The sequence below is a fragment of the Fukomys damarensis genome, unplaced genomic scaffold, assembly GCF_012274545.1.
Source record: "Fukomys damarensis isolate Sample0158 unplaced genomic scaffold, DMR_v1.0_HiC HiC_scaffold_27, whole genome shotgun sequence".
Classification (NCBI taxonomy): domain Eukaryota; kingdom Metazoa; phylum Chordata; class Mammalia; order Rodentia; family Bathyergidae; genus Fukomys; species Fukomys damarensis.
Genome location: NW_022900939.1, coordinates 16,194,121 through 16,219,885, shown reverse-complemented (window position 1 = coordinate 16,219,885; position 25,765 = coordinate 16,194,121). Strand labels below are relative to the sequence as shown.

At 41.4% G+C, this 25,765-nt stretch overlaps 2 long non-coding RNA genes across 2 annotated transcripts in view; one reads left to right on the top strand and one right to left on the bottom strand.

Annotated features, from left to right (window-relative positions):
* LOC117283489 overlaps positions 1-25,765 on the top strand; it is a 37,665-nt gene that overhangs the window by 11,172 nt on the left and 728 nt on the right. The gene's annotated exons all lie outside the window — the stretch shown is intronic.
* LOC104854200 lies at positions 671-16,532 on the bottom strand. Its single transcript, XR_778023.1, has 3 exons — positions 16,443-16,532; positions 13,799-13,894; positions 671-825 (listed from the first exon to the last, which is right to left on the bottom strand). It is a non-coding gene; the product is annotated as an uncharacterized LOC104854200 (long non-coding RNA).

The window sequence follows — 25,765 nt, the reverse complement described above, 5'->3', positions numbered from 1 at the left end:
ACAGGTGACTAGGACTCACTGCAGAGGTTTTAGTAAAGTCCCCTTTCCCTGTTTCCTACACCACTACATGATGCTTACATTGACTCAGTACTAAGTGTTTTGGGGGCCATACTAGTTGTGAAGAGGCAGCCTGTGCATCTGGCAGCCCAGGAGACGAGGGGAAAGGAGAATCTCAGTGAGACACTAACTCCCCCAAACAACTGTGCCCCCCACAAACCCTAGACCAAAAAGCTGATGATGGTTAGTAGAAGACCCACCTCTGCAGAGCTCAGGAAAACCAAGGCTTATGCAGAGAGAAGGATACAACTATGAAATGAGTGAAGATTAGGGGTGGCACTGTTGCCCAGAAAGGCAGCCAGGTGGACAGGGTAATGAAAAAATCTGGAAAGGATTTAGCTGTTCCCATGGAGCAAATCCACAGCCAACCCAAGGCTAAATGAAAAGCATGGAAGAGACACAAGAGATTTACGGGCACAGTTCTAGCCACTATTCCAACTGGATTCTGGGACATGTTTACTTGCCCTTCCCTTAGATAGAGGCTTTAAAATTTTCTGAATTTACAAAACAAATGTAGGTTATTTTGTTTTCATCTGCACCATGCCTTATTTTCTTGCACCCATGGAGGGTGTGGGATAAGGGTTATTTTCTTGCACCCATGAAGTGTGTGGGATAAAGGGACCTGCCGGCTGGACACATTTGAACTGCTCCTTGGTAGTGGCTCGGGTGGACTGAAGGCGTGGCCCCAAGCCTGTCAAGATCGCGTCATTGCTCTTTCCGCCATCTTTCCGTGCCGCCATAATGGTACGCATGAGAGCATCAGCAATGCTGAAAAAAGAGGCAAACGCCAGGTTTTTATTAGGCCGTGCTCTAAAGTCATCGTGCTGCTTCTAACTGTGATGATGAAGCATGGTTACACTGGCAAATTTGAAGTCATTGATGATCACAGGGCTGGAAAAACTGTTGTGAACCTCACAGGCGGGTTAAACAAATGTGGAGTGATCAGCCCCAGGTTTGACGTGTAACTGAAAGATCTGGAAAAATGGCAGAATAATCTACTTCCATCCCGTCAGTTTGGTTTCATTGTATTGACAACCTCAGCTGGCATCATGGATTACGAAGAAGCAAGATGAAAACAACACACAGGAGGGAAAATTCTGGGGTTCTTTTACTAGGGATGTAAACCATACAAATAAAATGCCTCAATGGACCAAAAAAAAAAAGATCGCATCATTGAAACAACATCTTCTACCAGGCCAGGGAAAATGTACTATTCTCCTGCGTTGTAGTACTGGTCAGGGTGTCAAACACCACCACCATCGCTCAGTTCAATACAGATTTTCTTCACTTAACTATCTGTTTCATGACAGTTCAGACTTAAGACCTGTCACTTGGACTTACTGTGACAAATGGCAAAGCAACTGAGCAAGCTAGAGGAAAGCAAAGAAGTACAGACTTTGTTCACCAGTGTGGAGGTGACTGAGAGCAAGAGGCCCATCAGTGAGGAACAAACAAAAGGCAGAGGGTTTTTTAGAGGGGATTGTGAGGGAGAGAGGTCTGTCACGTCTGTGACATACAGGGGTCAGTGCAAAAATGTGTGATCGGTTCCATGCAGTGGACAAGGCAGGGAAGATGTTGTGCTGTACCGTACATTGTGCTGTACTTTGTGATCTTTCCTGTAACAACCTGTCCTGTGTTCTGTCTGCTCTAAGACAGCACAGACTGCATCTGGCCTGGGGGCTGATATGTCTTGCTGGGGGGTAGTTTTTGTATCCATTAAACTAGCTTAGAATTAAGCAGCAATTCATTAACCATTTCATAAGCAGATCAAGCCTGATATTTATAACTTTATTTATTTATTTTTTTTTTGGTACTGGGGATCGAACTCAGGTCCTTGCACTTGTGAGGCAGGCGGCACAAACACTGAGCTAGATCCGAGCCCTATGACTTTTTTTGTACAGTTCTATATATCTTGTTTATAGAACCTCAATGTCTTTTTTGTATAGTGTACTTTACACAATCCTATAATTTTTTGCTGATTGTATTATACAGTTTCATACTACAGTTTTTTATTCTGTTATACACTACAGTACTGCATATAAGAGTTATTCAAGTAAAAGCAAAGTCAGCAAGCTGGAGTTACCTATGACCATTTATCTTCCTGAATATTGTAATGTATATATCATATGCAATTCCTCATTTAGCACCCAATTCATATGCAACGCTCTAGTTGCAGGTACATGACTCAGTCATTAAACAAGGACTGTCTGTAGTCCTATAGGGGTGAGGAACCCACTAACATCTGAAATCTTACTGTGACCATTGAAGTTGAAACAGGTAAGCAGCCACTGTTGATCTTGTGGTTGATAGTGTGAGAGTGGCTGAATTATAAACTGCAAACGTGCCATCAATGACCCTTGGTATGCGGGCTTGGATGAGCTAGTGCTTTCCTTTGTTTTGTTTTTTAATATTCTCCAGGAAAAAAGAGAAAAATCAATCTCTGACTTTCTCTACTTTGCTGTGTGTCCCGAAGGCTGATTCCTACAAACCTCTTCACCTGGGCTCCCTCGTTATCTGACTTCTGGTTGGGCTCATTCAGAGGAAAGCATTGGTTGGAGATTGAGGAAAAGGAGAGAAAGAAATCTTTAGAGCATTTACTCTCTAAATATGAGGGCTTTGGTGCTATGTTCCTCTGTGCAGAGAGCTCCTCTCAGTGCCTCTGTCCTATCTTCAGCTCATCTGCCTCAGATAACCTTGTTCCCTCCCTCTGTCCTTTCAGGGATGGTACCAGCTCCCCTCTGGTGCTAACCCTTGGGTGCTTCAACATCTCTTAGTGTTTCCTTAGTTTGGGTCAGATTTCTGTAGCAATCTCCTTGTTGAATGAATCCTATTTTTTAATATTTTTGAATGCTTTGTTTTTTTAAAGGACTGAAGGACATTCTTTGCCACTGTGTACCAAAGCAAGCAGTACTGTAACAAACTCTCCTGGCACATTATCAGTGAATGACAAACACTGATACAGTGAGAACTTCTGGCTGGGGCCAAACACTGCATTTGACTGATAATTCATTCCTTCACCGGGTGTATTCGTGTACATCCCACTGCATCCCGTCTGAGAAAGGTTTACCAAACATATGGGTTTCTGAGGAAGAAGAAAAAATTCTGGAACCTCTGTGAATTTCTCCACAGAGATATTCTACTCCGTAGTACAAAGTCCTGTGGCAAGCTATAAGGACGGAAGTCCTACTTTTGATTTGCCTATTTTGGAAGCAGTTTTAATACCTGGGAATTCTTCTGCAGGCTTCATATATGAGTATGATGGTTAATCTTGATGGTCAACTTGATCAGCTCAAGAGACAGCTAGGAGATTAATAAAACACACTTCTGGGTGTGTCTGGATGGGTCATGAGGGTGTGACCTTGGGGACTAGATCTGGTCCCTGGTCCCTTTCTCTCTGGCTCTTTCCTTCTCTATCTGCTTCCTGATTGTCATGAGTTAAGCAGTCTGTCTCTGCATGTCCTGTTTCTGCCTTGAAACCAACTAACCATGGACTGAAACCTCTGAAATCTCAAGCCAAAATAATCCTTGCCTTCTTTTAGTTGTGTGTACAGTATCAGATGTTTTGTCTCAGCGATAGAAAAATGATGAATACAATGACATAACTACCTGTATTCAAGGGGACACCTACGGCAGAAGCCTGTGAAACAAGCTAGTCATCAGAAAAACAAACTGGATCTTGGAGCTGCCTGTCTTCTGTGGACTTATGGAATCACAGCTATCAGTGACCAAGCACACAGCGCATGGAAACTTTTGGAAGTGAGACTCCTCTACATTATTAGCCAAGCCCATAAGGACTTCCTTTTGCTACCACGCCTGAAACTAGCCCCCCTCTGGAAAAAGAGAATGTCACTCAAAGTGAAAAATGATCACTCTGCCACCCACATTCTCACCTTGCATGAGGCCATGTCTGATGGGAAATATTCGAGGGTTCTGTAGTTATATGGAAGTGGTCCCAAAATGCTTTAGGCAACTTTAGAAACAGGTGGCTGCTCACCCATTAAATATGAAGAGATCCTTTCGCTGTGAAACCTAAACAGGTGGCTCACTGGCTCCTCCTTACATCTGACAAGAAAGCATGGTTCACGGATGAAACTTGCTTCTGAGATTAGCAAATCCCCCAGAATGCCACTGCCATTTATTGCTGCAGCCCTAATAACACCTGACATTCTGAATTCATCAGCCAAACTTCAGATGCTATTTTTGGCTGCAGAGCATGCTTAACTACTTGAAGATAGATGGAAACAAACCTTCACGTAGCACATCCGTTAGGATCCTCCAAGAAATAAATGTCAAGATAGGATTGGGCTCGTGAGAGATATACTAGTATAGCGGTGGGAAAGATTGTGAGAGATAAAATGCTGGGAGCCGGAGCAGGCAAGGAGAGCTTTCAGACCATGGCACAGGCCTGATACTTGGCAAAAGAGCCGGCAAAGGAAGGAGGATTTGGCAGTGTGAATGTCAGACTAGACTGCAGCTGCTGGAATGTTTCAATTAGAATGAGGGAGAGTCCTGAAGCCACAGCTGCCTGTTGAAGCAGTGCAGAGACCCCAGGATTGGCCTGAACTCACACCCTGTAATACTCCGTATTTGGCTGGAAATAGCGCAATGAAAGTGTAGCTTTAACAGCAGCACAATGGGCAGCGATTCGACTATGCTACCTGCCGCAGGAGACTGGAACATTCCATGGTCATCACACACACAAACTTCACTAAAGGCCTAGCTATTTTCTCAGGCCATGAGTTTTCCAATGACCGAATCAATAATGGCACAGCTATATGGGCACCTGCTTTTGAAAAGGAATTAAGAAAAAAGCTAGAGGAAAACAGTTGACTGAAAAGATCGCCCATGATACGTGGGCATCACGTCTATCTACAACAGCCCATTGAATCTATACTCTAACCCACCACAGTAATGGAACCACCCAAAGGGCCAACAATACCCAACCAAGAATTCATGTCAATACATACAGAATCTATTGCTGCTGAAAAAATTTGGCTGTCTATATGTGGGGTGATGACCTCTTCCTGTCCTCCAGGTTCTGCTGTCTTCAGCTCTTTGTAAGTCATACAGCACGGTCCTGCCCTCTGCCTTGGCCATGCAACCATACGCCCAGAAGTTGAGGCCCAGGCACATAGGCACTATCAGGAGGAAGAAGACATTCTCCTCCCGTACTCTGGTTTTGGAGTAACACACAATTGAGGAGTATATCAGAATACACTGGAGGAACAGAAACCAGGCCAAATGTTTTGGAAGAGATTTAATACAAGGAACGGTTAGACATTTCTGGATGGATCAAAAGAGCAAAGGACTATGCCATGGTCTGAATGTGTTAAAATTCATTTGTTGAAATCTTAACCCCTATGGTGACAGCATTAGGAGGGGAGGACTTTGACAGTTAATTAAGTTATTAATGGGACCCCAGAGAGCTGCCTTGCACCCTCCACCATGTGAGGACACAGCCAGAAGGCATCATCTGTGAACCAGAAAGTAGGCCCTTTCCAGACACTAGGTCTATTTCCACTCCAGAACTGTGAGAGTAATTTTTTTGTTTATAAGCCACTCAATGTATGGTATTATGTTATAGCAGCCTGAGAAAATAGAGACAGACTGCCAGAAACAGGGGTTTGGGCCATAATCTTGAATGTTGGAATCCCAAAAGATTAGAATCCCTACAGTCTAAAATCCTCAAAGATGATCCTGAAAATAAATTCTAGAAAGATAATTTTTCTAAAAAATTAAAAGTCATGCATCTATAGCTTTAAAGAGGGATTTAAGAAACAAAAACATGACAGAATGCTTCATAAAGCACTTTTACAATAAAGTTGGCAATAATAATATATAAGTTTTTACAAACATGAACTATCAAGTATATAAGCCACAGTTTCATGGGTATAACAGTAGTGAGCTGATGAACAATATTCACAAGTAGGTCAAAAAGCAAACTACTGGGGAGGGAGGAGGGGTGCAGGGAGGGCACGGACAAGGGGAAAAAAATGAGGACCAAGACCTGTCATGTAAAGGTACAAGATCCCAATGATGAATGTAACTGTACTGTATACCTAAAATGTACCAACAAACTCAATAAAAGAAAGAAAAAAAAAGCAAACTATAACAGCACATATCACTATGGTTGGTAATTGTGTGCACCCAGGTTTATAACTACAGTCATGTGAATCCTGTGAGAGACAACCTAAAGTTTTTCGGAGACTGACCACTGCACATGCAGCTACAAAGAAAGAGCTGAAAAAATTTTATCTTTCACAAGGGCAGGTGCACAACAAGGACATCTCTTCATTTGTTGAGGAAGTTTCAATGTTTTCATACACACGGGCAAAGCTTATAAAGCTAACATTGTGATAATACACTTTTGTGGACTTGGATTTGCAAAAAAAAAAAAAAAAAAGGCATGAAAAGAATTAGAATTCCCTAAAAGTCTTTACATAATTTGCACTTCCATTGTTGGAAATATGTGAAGATAAAAATATATCATGTAGTAAATTATAAAAATTAATGATTGTGATTTAAAATATTGGGGAAAGGATTTTAAAAGAGGAAACTCAAGACAATTTGACATACGAAAAAGTTTATCAGGGGGATAGATTATCAGCAATTGCTTAGAGGTAGCCCGTGGAGCAAGCTGACTTTCATAATCAGTGACTGTATTTTGAAGTTGTGCACCATGGTGAATAGTGGCTTTGTTTTCTTTTAGGGCCTGACTCTTTTCAGAGAATATGTTCACATCACATCCTACATGATGGATCTTCCCTAACTAGTCCACTCAAAGAGACAGCAAGCTCCTCTAAAAACACCTTCATGGAGACACCCAAAATAACAGGTTTTCAGATATTTGCTCCACCTAATACTATGCAACTATCCTGCATATAGCCAAAGACATACTAACCCCTTCCTCAGAATTAAGCTTTCTGCCTTACCTGTCTTCTCTCTCTATCTCTCTATCTATATCTCTCTGCAGTGCTGGCAATTAAATTCAGGGCCTTGTGTGCTGTAGGCAAGTGTTCTACCACTAAACTATGTTGCCAGCCCTAGCCTTTTATTTTAATAAGAAATGTGGTTTGGGAGATCTTGGTTTTTAGGACTTTAACATTCAGAATTTTAATCATTTGAGATTGTGATTAGGGAGCTTTTAAATTTTAGGAATTTTAATCTTTTAGGACTTCATCATTCTGGATTATGGTGTTCAGGATTGTGATTTTCGGGATTATGAGTGGCACTTCAGAAACAGCTACCACCCAAGGCTTTGGGAACTGAAGGGAAAAGAAAACTTTAAGGGTTATAGAACCTCAGAGCTACAAAGAGGGGCTGCTACTGGCTGGTGCTCAGACAGGTCCTCTAAGTACCTACCGCTCTAGTTCCTAAGGAGCAGTCCCTTGTCCCCTGGTGTTGAGATTGCTGAGAAAGGACACTTCGCAGCTGGTGCTTAGATCTCAGAGTGGTAACTCAGCAGATGCTCAGAGCTGTGACAGTAGGTTTTCCAGATTCATTGTGTAAACACACACACACACACACACACACACACACGTTACCATCACCACCACCACCAATAAAACTATGTTAAACTAGAACAAAAGAATAGCAACAAGGAAATCATTAAATTTAAATTATTTCTAATTTCTTATCATATATACATTTAAAAAATTAAAATATCATGTAGGACATACCTACACTAAAAATGGATTTGTTCTTTATCTGAATTAGCAAATAAATTACCTACCTCTTTCTTTAGTTATACTTGCCTAATGACTTGGCTCTCTTTGATGTTTACAGTTTTGTATAATTTGCTCATAAAATCCCTATGCAAATTGCATTTGAACTATATTGTAATGATAGTACATACAGTAGTCATAATTAACTCATATTATTCTTTTGTCCACTGACCATTCATCAGTGAGAAAACGCATTCAGTATTAGCCTTATGTGTTGGTACGCTGGATGCTGATTGGCCGCCTTTCAGAAACTTGGGACTTTCTGTGATTGGATAACTTTTAGAAGCGTGGCTATTGCAAGGAGGCTTTCACTGATTGATTGATTTTCAGAACATACTATCTCTAATTAATGGTGGTTACTTGTCCATAACTTGGGACTTTGACCAAAGAATAATCTTATCCTTTCTGGGAATATTAAAAAAGCAGGACTATTGCCAAGGATTTAGCTTAGTGGCAATGTGCCTGCCTCGCAAGTGTAGGGTCCTGAGTTCGATCTCTGGTAACAACAACAACAACAACAAAAGCAGGACTATCAATTCTGTTTTCCCATTAGGTTTATTCTTAGCCAGATCTGCAAGAAAGACCACATGAGGTAGTTCGTAACTTTTATTTGCGGAGTTATTATTTTCTGCTGTGTTACACATATGTAACATAAGCTTTAACTATTTTAGTAGAAAAATAGCTACAACTGAAAGTATTTTATAATTTAATCAAAGAAAGCGCTGAACAAAGGGCATCCAGGACACACTGACGAAGTCAATACAAATGCAGGACACAGTTGTCAAGCCCAGAATGCAGAGGACCTCTGACAAACCCACTTCGAGGGCGTGCTTCCTAAGTGGTAATTGGGCCTTTAACGTACTGCTTGGAATTGGGATTCAGAGTACCTGCTGACCTCTAGAGAGAGAGATCTATAGAACCCCAGTAAACAGCAAGAAGATACCTGCTCTGCACTCCCCACCGCCCTGGCTCCTGCCATCTCATGCCAGTAACTCCATTGGCAGACACAGAAACTCAGCTGGCAAAAGCATTGGGAGGGACAGGGATTTAGCTCAGTGGTGTTGCCGCCTGCGCCGCAAGCACAGGCTCCCAAGTTCGATCCCCAGTACCAAAAGAAAACCCCAAAAGCATTGGGGAAATGTCATTTTCAGCCTTCAAGGATCTCCATCACTGAGGGGATGATATAAAGGCAGGCCCGTAATTAATGCTGAGGACAACACTGCCCTCCTCTCTGCTTTGCTTTGACATCAGAGTGAATGGACTGTTCTCAGAACTCAGATCAATCAAGAGCACCATGGTGAACATGGACAATGGCTTTTGGTTCCCATGGTACCTGATCCCCAAATTATTCATTTTTTTCAACAAGCTCATGAAAAAGTAAAAATCGTTATTGATTAATCCATAGTTTGTATATTTTATGATGAGATCAAGGCGTCCCCTGTAATATACCTTAAATTACCCCCCCATTTTTCATTTCATTTCATTCAGGCTATCAGAATAGCTCCTTAATTAATCTCCCTCATCACAGACTTCTATTCATCTTTTTTAATTTTTTGTTTTTTGTTTTTTGGGTTTTTTTTTTGGTACCAGGGATCAAACTCTGGTCCTTGTGCTTGCAAGGCAGGCAGCATAACCACTGAGCTAAATCCCCGGCCCTTCGTCTGTTTTTAAAAATGTATACATATTGGGATAACTCACTTTCCAGTCCCCCTTCTGTCTCTCTTAGCAGAAGCTCTTTCTCTCAATAAACTTTTCCTACTCTCAACCTCCAAAAAAAAAAAAAAAAAAGTATACATATGTACCTTATAAGTCTTCAAATAACAATGCTTTCATTTTGTTTCTTGCTTTAAAAAAATTCAGCTGCAGTGTTTTGTTAATCACAAAATATTCTCAAACTTTCATAACTTGGCAGTTGACACTTTCTGGACACTTACATGTATTCAACACATTTTTATTACACATGTAATTAATGGGAACATATGAATAAGTAAATACCTTCCCTAAATCCCACTATATCTTAGTTGTGTATTTTCTCATATAAAGATGGACATGTAAGAAATATATAAATGTTTTAAAAAGGGTTATACTTATATTATTGTATAACTTTTTTTCTTAACAAATTGTGAACATTTTTCCTCTTAGGAAATAACTCACATACTTATCATGAATGATCCTGTGAGTATTCTTTAATATGAATGCATCTTAATGTGTTTAATCAGTCTTCTATTGAAATATTTATAAAATTTCCAACTTTTACTATAATAATTATGTGATAAAACTTCATGTGCATTTATTTTCTGAATTATTTCAGTTATGCTCATTGGACTTATCTTAGATGTAGAATTAGAGAGCCAAAAGTTGTAAACTTTTGTTTGCCACATATTTCTAAGTGGCTCTCAAAATACCTACAGACCAAACCTGAGCTCCAATAGTACAGATCACATTGCCTGACCCAAGTACAGTAGAACCAGAAATGGATAATAAATATGTAATTTAAAAAGCCCAACCATTTGACCTCAAAAAACAATTAAAAACACTCTTAATTCTTTGGCCAGAAGAAATTAAAACTGGTATTATACAATTATTTGACATATGATGACCAGAATACATATAATAACTTTTTATATTTCTGCCAAAACTGTACATAAACCAAATATAAACTTTAAATATTTTCAATAATAAATAAAAGGAAAACAAAACCTATAAAGCATCCCACTCAAGTTGGAAAATAATAAATACATCTGGGGAAAGCAAGATACAGATCAAGGTGAAGGCAGGATGGAAGGAATTGGGGGTAGAAATGGTGGGACTGACAGGTTCAAAATCTTGATAGAGCACTTTCCTAGCTTGTGTGAGGTCCTGGGTTTAATTCCCAACCCCTTCAAAAGAAAAGCATTAAAAATCTTGCACCGTGTGTATGTTTGCACATGCGTGTGCATGCGTAGGAATCTATACGGATGTGTGCATTCACATGTGTTCCAAAGCACGGAACACCCCACATTCTGCTGACAGTTCAGCAGACAAGAGAAACTTGAACTTGACTAACACGGCGGAATTAATTGTGATAAACCGGGTAATGCAATTGCCAGTAGTGTGTGATGAAAGCACAAAGGTGGAAGCGATTAATTTAGTAGTGGGCAGATCAGTGAAGGAAACCTTTGCATAGAATGTGACAACCGAGTTGAGCAGAGCAAGGTGGGAGGATTTGCCACGGAAAATGCAGGGAGACCAAGTAAACTCTGGGTGTGGTGGGCACAGGAGGGGATTGTTTTCAAGGTGCTAGAATTTTTCCTCTATGATTAGACATCCACTGGACCATTAATTATTCAGCCTTATCTATTTAATGTGCTATCTTTTAGAGCCGAACTCTTTTTGATTCAAGTACTCTATTTCTAGTAGCCTGCTTTGTTAATAATTATAACAGAAAATACCTTCCTAGAAATCCAACGTGCCGTTTTACTTCTTACCTGCTATTAGCTGATGACATTATTCTGCAAAGATATTCAGAACCTACTCTGTATGCTATGGCAAGGATGTACTGAATAGATCTAAAGGTAGCTGAGGAATAGAGAGCCTATAAAACTAAATGGAAATAGTTCAATTAATTTTAAACATTTAGAAATGTATCTGTTGAATGCTCCAAGCCTGTTATAGTATTTTAAATAATAATTAGTAATAAGAAGAATGAGGTATATAAAGCTTTTTCCAAAAAAAAAATGGTATGTATTTTAATTGCTTTTATTGGTATGAGTTTTTTAAACTCCAAACTTCTAAATTCAGTATGATCTTACTTGGGAAGAGAAGAAACAATGTTATTCCTCCACTGTGTGCATGTGGGCACATATATACCTGTAAAAGCACAGGAAAAGGTGTAGAAGACATAAAAAAGCAGCTGATGAGTTACCAGGAGATAGAGTGGAGGAGTTTTAGGAAAGGTGAAGAAATTAAGATAAAATGAAAAGAGACAATTCATTTATTTCTTCCTCTATATTTGTATTGCTTTGTTATGACCACAACTGGTAATTTTATAATTTTTATAGAAGTATTTAAGTTTTTTTAAGTACTAGGTTGCTATGTCTTACAAGGGCTGCTGTTTGCTGACTATATTGGTGGCTTCTGAGGCTGGCATCCATCCTGGAGAGCACTGGCTACACTGAGAGCTTATTCATGGTCAAACTTGTTGAAAGGTTCACCTTCAGCACTATGTTGGCTGGTCTTTTTTTGTTGCTGTTGTTGTTTTTAAACAAGACCAGCAGCAGGCTCTGAACTCACTATGTAGCAGAGGCTGGCCTTGAACTTATGGAGCTCCTCCTGTCTCAACCTCCCAAGTGCTGGGATTACAGGTGTGCTCTTACCCATCTGGCTCTTGGTGACAGTTTCTTCCTATGTGGGCAGGGGTTGATTATGAAATTTCCCTCCAGTACTAAAACACCGTGATCCCAAATTGTAGTCTATTCTAGCAGGTCTTATTTAGGACCTTTGAAAGGGTTTGTTAAAGTACCTGAATTTCCGGGTTCTTGTTCATTCATTTTTATTGTCCCCAGGGCTATAATGACATATTCACATGGCAAGTATTTAATAGCACAAAAGTTATATAGGAAACAAAGAAAGTAGAGGATGACACCTTGCTCACAAGACACTTCTACTTTGATCAGAAAATATGTGTATCCATCAAACTGAACTGTAAATGAAACTGCAAAAGAGTATAAAGGCCCTACTAAAATTGCTATAGAAGTAAAGAAACAATTATAATATGTGGTCTTTCTTTCTTTCTTTCTTTCTTTCTGATATAGGAATTGAATCTAGGGTCTTCACACTAAGCTATGTCTACAGGCCTGTCTTTTTGTGTGTGTGTGTGTGAGACAGGGTCTCACTACGTAGTTGAGACTGACCTGGAACTCACTATGTAGCCCAGGCTGGTCTCGAACTCACAGCGATCCTCCTGTCTCAGCCTCCCAAGTGCTGGGATTACAGGTGTGCACCACCATGCCCGGCTGGGCTTGTCTTTTTGAGACAGGATCTCACCAAGTTGCCCAGGTTTGGCTTGAACTTGCTGTTCTCCTGCTTCAGCCTCCCAGAGTGCTGGTGTTGCCCACCAGCCTAGGGTTCTTTTGCTGGATTCAAATGGAAATCATGAATCAGTAAAGTGTGGTTCTATTAGCAGCCCTGATGTCACCAGATGACACCAGATAAAGCTGAATCTGGCTGTTGCCACAGCCAGCTGCTGGTCACTGCTTTTGTCAGCTGCTACCTTCTGGAACCAGTTTGTGTTGGACACCATAGGTAGACTACCAAGTGCTGGTCTCTGCAGCTGGTCTTCACTGGCTGCTGGTTGCTGGAGCTCTTTGAGTGTTTATCGTTTTCTTTTGAAAAGACTACTCTGTCCACACTACTCAGGATAAAAATTCCCAGGAGATTTACAGGACTTTTGAGTTCCCATTACTTGAGAAATGAATCATGAGCAGATTTATAGGACTACCAAAGTGAGTCTTTAATAACCAGGGCCTGTGCTGCAGCCCAGGGGGTTCAGGATGCAGGAGGGGGCTCTCCTAGACTAACCACTATGGAAGTGGCTGGGCAGTGCTGCTTATATAGCATCTGCAAGCCCGTGTCAGTAAGGGGCAGGGCTGAAACCAGAGAATCTTCTGGAAGGCTTGCTCTGAGGGTTAGATAAGGGACCCAGAGCTCTCCCTGCCTGACAGTAGCCAGGACAGGATGCCCCTCCAGTCTTCAAAAAACCCGTCAGTAGTGGCGAAAATGGGAGCAGCCAGGGAGGGGCATCACACTGCTTGTGTGGCTGCACTCAGGTTGGAGTGGAGAGAAGGAACTGGATAGTCAGGAAGGATACCATTAGAGAGCCAGGGAGGACACGGAAGCACACCGTCCCAACCCACTGGGGTCAGGGGGAGCAAAGGCAGATGAGGAGACTGGGCAGGACAGCTGTTGACCAAGCCACGCCCCCTTCTCAAACAGGCACCGGAAAAATGAGAAAGTCGGGGCCTTCTCATCTGTCTCACCTGTGTGTGGACCTTTCTTGACTAGCGATGTATCATAGATGAAACCGGAATGCAGAGAAAGAGGCAAAGACGATAACTGGCGAAGGGAGGAATCAACTGACGAGGTGGCCGCGGGAAAGAGAAAGGGAAAAAGAAAGAGTTGACTCGACACTTGCTTAATATGAAAAGCTGAAGTGATAGAGCCCTATGCTCCTCCCAGTGCTAGACATAATGGAAAGAAATAACACCCCAGCAGCTCTGGCTAGAGTATCCCACACCCTTAGGGGGAAACAAACAGAATAGCTACCTACACTCATTCAATGTTAAAGTTAATGTTATAGTTAATGAAGTTGAGATGCTGTGGCTGAAAATAAAATGCGTCTACCCACCCAGCACTTGGTCCTTCTGTTTCCCTATGCTGCCTCTGCGCTGCAAACAAGGTGAAACTAAGTCCTAGGAGTCATCCACCCTCCTCAGGGAAAAGCCGCAGTCCATTTGATTAGGAAAAGTCATCCACCCTCCTCAGGGAAAAGCCGCAGTCCATTTGATTAGGAAAACAAAAGTATATTCCACACATAGGAACTGACAAACGGAGTTTAAAATTTAGCCAGAAAGGCAAAAGATCTAGAACAGCCAGAACAATCTTCAACAGGAAAAAAAAAATCTTGGAGGACACACTCAATTTTAAGACGGGTGATTGTAAGCTATAGCTGGCAAGACTGCACAGCGTCAGTGTGAAGAAAGTGACATATCCGGGGAGCAGAACAAAGAGACTCAAATAGACTGGCACACATACAGGAGGGCTCCAGAGAGAAGACCGCCTTTGCTGGTGCTGCAGTCAACTGTGTTGTATAATTCTTGTAGAGCACTGGCCCTCAATTCAGTGAATTCAACAAATGTATGAATCTGTGTAACCCTCATCACAATATCCTCCACTCTCATCACCCTCGGAGGGGTCTCTTGGGTCTCTTTGCTCTCACCTTCCCCTCAAGCTCCCACTACATAGGTTTATGTCTCTTCTAGAATTTCCCACGCTCGGAAAGTCATGTGTAGACTTTGGTGTCTGCAGTATTTGGTGATGAAAAATTGCAAACATTTCCTTCGAGACTGGGAATAAAACATCATCAACGTCCGTGTCACCACTGTATTGGAGGATTTAGTCAACGAAGTAGGGTGAGATGATAACACACATGATAAAGAATATCGAACTGGGGACCTTGCGCTTGTGAGGCAGGCAGTGGCACCACTGAGCTAAATCCCCGGCCCTCCCTGCATTATCTTTTAATGCTCTATGTGACTTAAATGTTTTTATTCCTTTGACACTAACACTGTCTGTAAAATTTAATAAAAGATTTTTAAAAATAAGGGCTTCTTTTAAGGAAAAAGAGTACCAGATAGTGCACATTTGCAGTGGTTGCAAATTAATTCTGAAACTCAGCACTATCTTTGGAATAAACTACAAGTTTAGCAAAACAATCGTCTTAGAAACAGGGAAATAAAATGTGAGACGATAATGCATTATTTTTTAAATGTTTAAAATATTCTTTCTAAGTGCCGGGTGTGGTGGTGCTTCCCTGTAATCCCAGCACTCCAGAGGCTGAGGCAGGAGGATCGCTGTGAGTTCGAGATCAGCCTGGGCTACCTAGTGAGTTTCAGGTCAGTCTCAACTACATAGTGAGACCCTGTCTCAAAAAACCAAACCAAAACAAAATTATATCCAAGAGATATGCATTCGTGCTGCTAATCTAGGTTGGTTGTTGAAATGTATGCCTTCAAAGTAATTTCAGCTTCCGGTTCACTCATCTGTATTTCTTCTCATTCTGCAATAACTTCTGGTACATAGGAGGCTTCTCAGTTGTCATACATTTCTCAAAGAAGTGCTGGACAGCCAAAAAGTTGGAAATAGAGTTTGCTTTCACAATTCATCAGCAACAACTACCGGAACTGTAAGAATGCACGCAGCTCATATGCCAGCTTGCATGCTGTCTTGGATTCCCCCTACCGAGTGAAAACAGTGGAGAAACATTCACGGAGCTCTAAAGAGACCCGGCTGCAGAGCTTTAGCAGCCTTTAGGATCCTGAGTTTTTGAATGTCTTCCTGCAGAGACACAAAGCTAAAAGCAAACTGTGTACACAGTATGACGCTGGTAATTTCCTCCTAATGGATTTGGGAAAACTAAATGAGTAATAGCATCGTCAATTTGGCTACTGACGTGCCCTCCACGTGTGAGGAAGGTAAATATTTGGCTGTGTGCTGTTCCCATCTTCTCAAACATTGTGTCTACATCCAGCATTTTATTTCTTTTCTTGTGCTGAGGTTGAAACCCAAGGCCTTGCCCATGCTGGGTAAGTGCTGTACCACTGAACTACATACCCAGCTGCCTGGCATGCTAGGTGTTTTTATCCTCCTTCTCAAAACTATCTCTTTGGCATTTTGTGCGTGTTATGTGACTACCATAAAGGGCTTAATGGAACCATTGGGTTAGGCTCCCTAAGTAAAACAGCTGTCCAGCTGCACTTGAAATTTAGGTTTTCTGAAGGCAATGTTCAAGGAAGTCCTTCACAACATAGGGAACAAACATGTTATTGAAAAAAAGATCCATCAAGCCAAGAAGAAAGGTGCAAAAATAAAACATCACCCAGAAAAAAAACCATCCTGCCTTACCCACACCACACTTCTCCAGCGCATCATGTCGAGTCTTCTGTTTATCTCAAATAGGAGAGCAGGTCCCATCCACACTGATAAACTGTTTCCAGGTTCATCTTCAGTCTCTGTTGAATAGATGAGAACTCCTGTGTGATCTTAATGTCTACACAGAACATCTCTTAAGGGGAATTATGTATGTCATTTTATTCAAAAGCACAGAAGGAACTTCATAAAGTTCAGAAGGAGCATCATTATCAAAGAAAATGATCCAAAGTATTGTCATGCTGTTCTGTATTTCTCCTATTTGAACTTAATGTTTCTGTAAAAAATTAAATCACTGATGACATTATGTTTTCTATACTCCGATGACTTCACTATCCCCTGGCAAAAACTATCCCCTGGAAAAAAAAGTCTGTGAGTCACTTGCTCAATGTGTTTCTAGGGAAAAAAGTACACACATGTAAGTGCCATAAATAATGTTTTCTTAAATTAAATTAGAGAATCATATTTTATCATCAAATGATACATGTTCAGAAGTACTGGGCTCACAGTGAGATTGGATTTTATTAAATCCTAAATGAGAGAGAAAAATTTTTACTTATATGCATATGATTGAACATAGCTTTTTGCTAAATATATATGATATACCCAGATTACAAAATTCAAAATATACATGACCTTCAGCAAAACTGGCATACCTAATATGCCCTAGAGCAATAATTAGTAAGTGATATGTACAATACTTCAAAATAAAAATTCATGTTCTTATGGATCATTATATTTCTATAATTAAGAAAATTCATATATATCTTACCAGACCCTGTGCTCCCAGAACAGCTCTCCTCTCCTAAATGAGAATATATGTGAAAAAATGCTCATTGTGAATAAAAGGAGAAACTATTTTTTAATTATGCATCTTATAAAAATAGATCCAAACTCAAGTAATTTCTTTTCCTAATTGATTTTCATTGAGCCCATCCTGCGCACAAGTCATATCCTCCTTCTTCTTTAGAAGTGGGTAAAATACACTTTAATTCTTTGAATATGAGCTCAAATGACAACTCGGGCTATAATAACCCTTTCATTTGGGAATAATCCTCTTCATACCCCTCCCTGACTGGCCCCGCCTCACTCCCTGCACCTGCACATCTAGAAGGTTCTCATACACAAGTTCAGTGCGCCGCAGTGCAGATGCTACAGAAGGAAACACCATTTCTCTGAAGCACAGGAAAAGTCGAGTCTGCATCATTTAACTCCTTCCTGAAAGAGCGCTGGCCACGAATGCTCTCTCGACTGCTTCATTCCCAGCTCAGTGCCTTAGCCCACGGCCATCAGGCTTCAGTTCTCAGCTGGCTCCAAATCCTTTTCCTGATGTCCCCCAAAATGCACTAACTCCCAGGCCCCATGGCTCCCACATGCACCTCCTGTGGAAAATGCCCTGTGATCCTCTCTGGGTGCCTTCAACTGCCTTCCAGCTCTTTTTTGCCACCTCAGCCCCATCTACTAATCCCAGGTTCATCTCCATTCCCAGCCACCTTTGCCTCTCCGGAGCCTATGGAAGGTATCTCCCTTTCTCTTGAATCTGAGAATCTGCTGTCTGCCCTGCTGACCTCACAGAGTGCATGGCCCACGCGTGGCCCCGTCCATCCTGAGCACACCACCACTATTTCCTCACCTCTACTTCCCCTGAAACAGCTTCATCTCTCCTCAGGCAATTAAATCATACTCCCTTATCCCTCTCTCTCACTACTCTCTTACTATCCCTAGTACGACTAGGGATGACCAGAACTAGGATTGACTACTTATATACAGGAAGTACGAGCTTCCAAAATAATAATGACAGCGAGTAGCACGCCAGGCAAGTGTTCTGCCAAGAAGCCACACTCTCAGCCCTTGAACTCACACTCTTAAGCATGTGATTATACTTATTAATGGTTCAGGCCTTGAAAGTTGATGACTAGCCAGATGCTGAGGGGTTGGGAGCAGTATGTCTCTGTGAGAAGATTTCCAAGCGGAGGGGAGGCATCATAGAAGCCAGGGGAAAGCTACCCCTTGGGCCTCCCTTGGTAAGTCCCCTTAAGGACACTGACAATAGAAGAATTAACAGGAGAAAAGATTTACAAATTCATTTCCCTGATGTTACCAGATGGAAGGACCTGTGGGGTTTCATTCTAGGTTTTTGATGTCTTGGACAGAAAATTAGACAAGACACACAGAAAAGGTAGCAAAGGTGTACATTTACTGAAGGTGGAAGGGGATTATGCTCTACAGGATTAGAGGAAAGAGTTTTTTTTTGTTGTTTTTTTTTTTTTTTTTTTGTATCCACAATTCTTGGGTTGGCTTTTCCCCAGGACATTAAGGCATTGGGACATTTGTCCTATTAAAAACTCACTTGGTGTTGCTCAAGGTTTAAACTGTCCTATGGGAAGACTTACTTGGCTTCCCACCAAGATGTCAATGAAGGATTGAAAATAGCACTTTTCTGATTCATCCTGCAAACAGCACCAGATTCAATGAGAGGCTGAAAAATACAGCTCTCTGATTGGTTTTTGGGTACAAGAGCTATAGAGTCATTTTGGACCCTCTGGGTTTCTATGAACTTTGACACATTCTACCCTGTTTGTTTGGTTTGTTCTAGCACTAATCTCCTACCTCATTGGCATCCCAGGAAAATGACACACACAAGTTTGACCAAAGAATTCAGAAACTAGAGTGTAAATGTGATTCTCTGAACCACAGGAAAAATTGAGATACATTATTTAACTACTTCCTGATCGATGGTTCCCTATTTGGGAGCTTTCAGTCCATAGCGGCTTGCTTTCATTTGTTTTGCACCTGTGGTGAGGCAGTAGCAGGAGGGGAGAGTAGAGCAAGCTTCCCACTTCACAGTAGTCACCAAGCAAAGAAGAGAGAGGAAAAAGTTGTGTCTCCACTATCCCCTCCAATGGCCTAACTTTCTCCAACTGGGCCGCATCACCTTGTAAAATCACCCTGGGCTGTCAACCAAGCCTTTAACACAAAGGCCTTTGAAGGGCATTTTAGAACCAAACTATAGCAGGAAAGGTACTGGGAAATCAAGGTAGTTTATAGCCTTGGCCATCCAAGGTTGGATGCAAAGAGCAGTACATTTCAACCTTGGCAACATGCTAAACTCACTCATGCCTGGGTCCTGTCCTTCTTTGAGGTTCCGATTAACTGGCCTGGGGACAGTTCGTGTTTTAAAGGTCTCCTGATGATCCCAATGTATAGCTAAGTTTAAGAATCACTAGACTACCCAATGATGAATGTAACTATACTATATACCTAAAATGTACCAATAAACTCAATGAGAAAAAAAAAAGAAGCACTAGACTAGCCTGGCATGGTGGCACACGCCTGTAATCCCAGCACTCGGGAGGCTCAGGCAGGAGGATCACTGTGAGTTCAAGACCAGTCTGGGCTACATAGTGAGTTCCAGGTCAGTCTCAACTACATAGTGAGGCCCTGTCTCAAAACAACAACAACAACAACAAAAAGAATCCCTAGACTAGAATCTATTTTAATCACTCCTCTGTCCCCAAAACTTATACCCCAAGATAGTTACCACTTCTAATTCCTTCAGGTATTTATAGATGCCTTCCCATTGCCCAATAATTTCTTTCCCCAGAACCTAATTCCAGAGTTCCAATGTATCCATGAAAAGCCAACCCAAAAGATATATCTACTGAACTTCTCTCTCCACTCCACTGCTTGGATTTTATTTCTTTGATGATCCACCCTCTAGAATTTATTCCACTGCTAAAGAAGAGCTATTTCTTGTTGGCTTAGGAGTCTGGAGGAGTGAGGTCATGTCTTATGACTTAGATCTCTAAGCACTTATCCCCCATCCTCACACAGAGGCTCAGTAGGTGAATAAAAATGTGAATGAATGAATCTTTGCACAGCTTTGAAGTATCAAGAAGACTTCATGATGGTTCTTCTTAACCTGTTGATGTTTTAATTATTTCTCTAGTTTCTTGGACAAAATACCTGGCATCCACAAGTTAAAGGAAGAAAGGTTTGTTTTGGCTCAGAGTTTATAGAGATTTCAGTCCTCTGCCAGCTGGCTTCAAGGCAGGGTATCATGGTAGAGGGGCATGGCAGAGGAGAAACAGTCCATGGCAGGGTAAGCAGGAAGCAGCAAGCCTTCTGTTCCTTTTGTCTCATCTAGTCTACAAGCCTTTTGGGTAGTGCCACCAACACTCAGGGTGAGCCTTCCCATTATCCACACTAAGAACCATGCGAAACCAATCAGTGGACTGGTTTAGTACCACACACCCTTAATCCCAGCATCAGCTAGTTCCAAAAAACCCCATCTATAAGTGCATGAGGCTTTTGAGGGGACAGAATTTTTTTTTCTGAACCTGGCTCCATGGGAGTGTGAGTGCTCAGAGGTAGGGGACACAGTTGGACTCCCAGACCAGTACTGGCTGGAAATGAGAAAGATTAATGAAATAGCAGGGTCAGAGGCACAAGATAAAAGTAAGTGAGAGATGGGCTCATATTATGGTTTATATCTAGATGTCCTTCCAAAGCTTCATAAGATTGGAGTTGGAAATTTGGAAGGTGACTGGTTTATAGAAGCATTATATCAGACTGGTTCTTAGGAAGTGAGGCCTGTTAGAAAAGATGGGTCACTGTAGGCATGACTTGAAAGGTTATTTCTCCCTTCTTGGTTACTCTCTTGACTCTCTTTACTTCCTGTCCACCACGACATGAGCAGCTTCTATGACAAGGCCCCTCTGCCATGCTGTCTCTTCTTTGAAGCCAGCTGACCATGAACTGAAACATGAGCTCACACCATTGGCAAGGGGTTCATTGCTTCTGGGTGGGAAGAACAGAAATGATCTTTATTTCCTTCATTATGCTTTCCTGAATTTCCATAATGTTTGCAAATATAGTCATATCTTGGTACTTGATTGCTCCAAAACTCCTTCAATTTGGTACTGATGCATTTTGATGAGAAAATTTTGTCCTGGTAGTAATCTTTTGTTTGGTACTCAATGCATAAGCTGGAACTTAGTGTCAATTGCCTTGTGATTCACTACCCTTTCCAGCCACGTTTAGTATTCATCATTTTGGGTACTTGTTGTGCCTTCCAGAACCAATTAATGATGAGTACCAAGTTACCACTGTATTATACACTGTGGACCCTCAAGATACGACTGGACAGATATATGAGCAACTTGGGTTAATTAGGTTAATGGAAGATTCATCTGCCTATTTTTATTGATACCATGTACCTAGGTAAACATCCAGATTTCAGCTGTATTGACTTACAACCAAATTGAGTTACAACCAGCCCTCAGGAAATGATCAAGGTCATAAGTCAAGGGTCCACTGAATAACATCTTGTTGGAACCAACCTACAAGCTCGCATCAGACCAAGGGGTGGTGAGGTTGAAAAGTAAAAAGACGCAGAATCAGTTTAAACAATGGAAGGCTGAGGGCTCTTGTCTCCCTTCAACATAGAGCCCTGTGTGACTGGTTCACCTTGGCTTTATTCACTCAGACATAGGCAAAAGCAGTTAGAATTACACAGTATTCATCTGTTTCCCACCATCCATGGTACTTGTCCAGGTAAACAGCAGGATCTCAGGTGTTTTTACTTTTCCCTTCAGTGGTCTGCATACTTTCATGCCCTCTTTATTTAGTGCTCACTAAGGAGGCCAGTTAGGCTTCAATCTTCCTATCTGGTCTCCCACATTTCCCCCTTTTCATTTTACAATAACAGCAGTTTCAATATCAATCACTGCTGTTCATCCCTACGGGAAGTTTGTAGGTAACTATTCCTGCGCCTATAGGTGTTATATATCTGTTCTTGTTCTTTTCAAGGGCCTATCCCTATCTGACTACTTCTACTATGACTAATTTAACTGTCTCCCCACTTCTGGAGAGGGATCCCTTAACTGTTGAGAGGGGATATTGGGCACAGGCTGCTCTAACCACTTCCTGCCGAAAAGGGGCGTAGTTGCAAAGAGCAGTCAGAGATACCCTCCAGAGGGTCTACTCAAAGGGCTCTTGATAGACACAAGACATTCTTGTCTTGGGTAGGTGCTAGCAATGAGCAAATCCTTCTGTCTCTTGATTAGTTTTCTTCAGTTCCCATCTCCAGAGACCACAACACTTATGCCTTCTCTCTTATATGATGCTCTTGTACTTTTGACCAATGTAATTCTACCAGGGTGCTATCTATATTACCAACAGGATTCAAAAAATTAAGTGTAAATGTTGTAAAATCAAGGTGAGGCTGTGGCTTATTGTGACTTATTATTGCTCTTTTTTGTTTTTCCAATTGCCATTTTGATATTAAATATGCATGTTCAACAGTAGTTTGCCCTTGTAGATTACAAGGAATTCCAGTGGAATGACTAATATTCGACTGCTGCAAAAATCTTTGAAAGCTCTTGCTTGTATAGGAAAGGCCATTATCCATTTTTATTTTCTTAGGGACTCCCATCTTTGCAAATGCAGAGAGACAATGTTGCTGTATATGCCTTGCAGTCTCACCTGTATGGCAGGTAGGGTGCATAAAATGAGAATATGTATCTATGCTAACATGCACATACTGAAGTCTGGTGAATTGGGATATATGTGTTACAACCATTTGCCATAGCTCACTTGCCTGAAGGCCTTGGGGATTACAGCCTCTGATGGGACTGATGTAGGTAAAGTTTGTCATGTCGGACAAGATAGTATAATGTGGCATGCCTGTGATCTGGAAAAGTTAAAGCTAGAGGTAAGACCTTGAGTACTTTGATGGAAATAAGAGTGAGAGAGGGTTGGGGGTTTGGTGCAGTGGTTCCACCACCTGCCTTGCAAGCGCAAGGGTACTGCTTTGATCCCTGGTACCTAAACAAAGAAACCTTTGGGGCAACCCACTTTCCAGCACCCCTTCCGTCTCTCGTAGACAGAAGCTTTCTTTCCCTCAATAAATTTTTCCTACTCTTAACCTCCGTTGTTCCTAGAATTCATTCTTCAATTTTAGAGAACACAAACTTGTGTTTTGGATATTTAGCAGGTTTGGGAGTTATATCTTTTCCCCCTATATCATTTTGGGGGTCTTCCACCGAGATCACTGGTCAGAGAAAAAGCTTCCAGAATGTTTGGAGACCAAAACTAGAAAGGCAACTGGGCTATGAGGACAGCCAATATTTTGGTCCTGGCCCCTCAAGGTCTACAAGATCCAGGACACAAAGGAACCTTTCCTACAGGATCCTACATCTTTGAGGCTGCCAAACTCCAAGCAGTCGTACAAATGGAACCAAAGACAAATGTGCTAGACTTCTTTTACCAGGATCTATCAAATCAACCTTGTAAACAGCTCATAACTGCTAAACTAAACAATATGACTTCTATGTTGGATTCTGAAGTCCCCTGGGCCTTCTCCTTTATCTTATTTGTGGGCTATATGCGTAGCAATCCTGCTGACCTTGTAATTTGGCCCATGCATTCTTAACTGTTTCTTTGGTTTTGTCTCCTCCAGATTTAAAAGCTATGCAGCTACCAAGATGACAATGCCAGGCACCTACCAAAGGCCTTTAGATAGTTCCTCTGCAGAGTAACTATAACTGCTGATCATAAATATGACCCTCTTCAGCTGGAAGTAGCCAGAGCTGTATTTGCCCTTTGCCCCCTCACAGCAGTTAGAGGTACTTCTTCAGAGGGGGAAATATTACAGATAGGTAAGTTAATTAGATATCTTGTAGGCCATTAGACAGGGCCGTCCTCAAGGAGCCAACATGGAAGATAATCAAGACACATTCACTGAAGGCCAGAATTGTAAAAGGAGAGAAACTACTATATCTTTGTGCCTCTGCTGCTTACTTGTTTCCATACTTGTCTGTGTTCCTCTTTCCATCTGCTGTTAGTGTACATAAACTTTATCTCTATACCCTTGTTTTTTAACATATTGATTCCTCTAACCTCATTACCATGATTAATAGTCATACCACGTGGGTAGCATAGTTTAGAACTTCCAACATCTTGACCCTCCCAGTCTTTGGACCTCTTACTGAATCTTAAAGCCTTCACTCCTTAGATTAAAAAAAATTTATGCCCAAAGATACAAGTAATGGAATATCTTATGTCATATGTGTATATACGCTGTTGTTGTTGTGTTATAATAAATTCTAAGTGGCGCCATTTTTTTTCTCTTACATTAATTCATTTGTTCCTTCGGCAAATATCTGAGTACTACAGCAACAGTACAATCAAAACCTGTGTCTTGGAATGTACATTCTAATTGGAAGAGCCAAACTACAACATATAAGCACTATGTACTGGGGTTGGGGCTTTAGCTCAGTGGTGCTGCTGCCTGCCTCACAAGTGCAAGGTCCCGAGTTTGATCCCAGGTACCAAACAAACAAACAAAACCAAGAAAACCCACTATGTACCAAGCAGTCATGAATATTATGGAGAAAAATCCAAATACAGGTGAAGAGCAGTATCCTGTTGGGTCCTGATATAAAGATGTGTTAGAAAAGGCCTTGGTGCCCTGTAAGCTAAGATGTAAAAGAGTTGGAGGGGTCCAGGTGGATCCCTGGAAGGAGAGTGCTCAGAAGAAGCAGCAAGTCCTAATGTAAGACTGTGCTTGGTTTGAAACAGGAGGCTGGCACAGCTGGGGTGGAGCAGGTGAAGGGAGGAGAAGCTCACTCATGGGTAAGAAGTCCTGCTACCATGAAGCCACCATGCTTAATCGACCATGTAGAGTTGCTGCATGGAATACAGGAGGCAGGCAGGAGCCCTAGATATTTCCTTCTCCAGATGCACTGATCACCCCAGCTTGGTACTAGACGTGTAAGTGAAGAGGCCCCTTAAGGTAGTGCCAGTTCCAGCCATCTGACTAACACATCACAGGAAACATCAAGCCAGAACGGCCACATTAGGTACTTCCTAAAAACACAACCCACAAGATCCAGGAGAGATAATAAATGAATATTGTTTGAGCCACTGAAAGAATACAATTAATTCTTTTTAAAGTAGAGGTTACTGATATTTGAATTCAAATATGTCTTCATAGTGGTTGAGTAAGTGTTTCAGGCCTCTTGCTAACAGTACATAAAAGTTACCAGTAGAGGTCTTACCTGACTAATATTTTTCAGCACTTTTCTGTAAACCTATAGATTAATAAAAGAATTGTTATTTCATATATTAGGATGATAAGTTCAGCAAAAGTTTATCTTGGGTTTTTAGGAGGAGTCTACTTGTTACCTTGAATGAGCAGCCACCATATAAAAACTGAGTACAGGCTGGACGTGATGGCGCACGCATGTAATCCCAACACTCAGGAGGCTGAGGCAGGAGGATCACTGTGAGTTCAA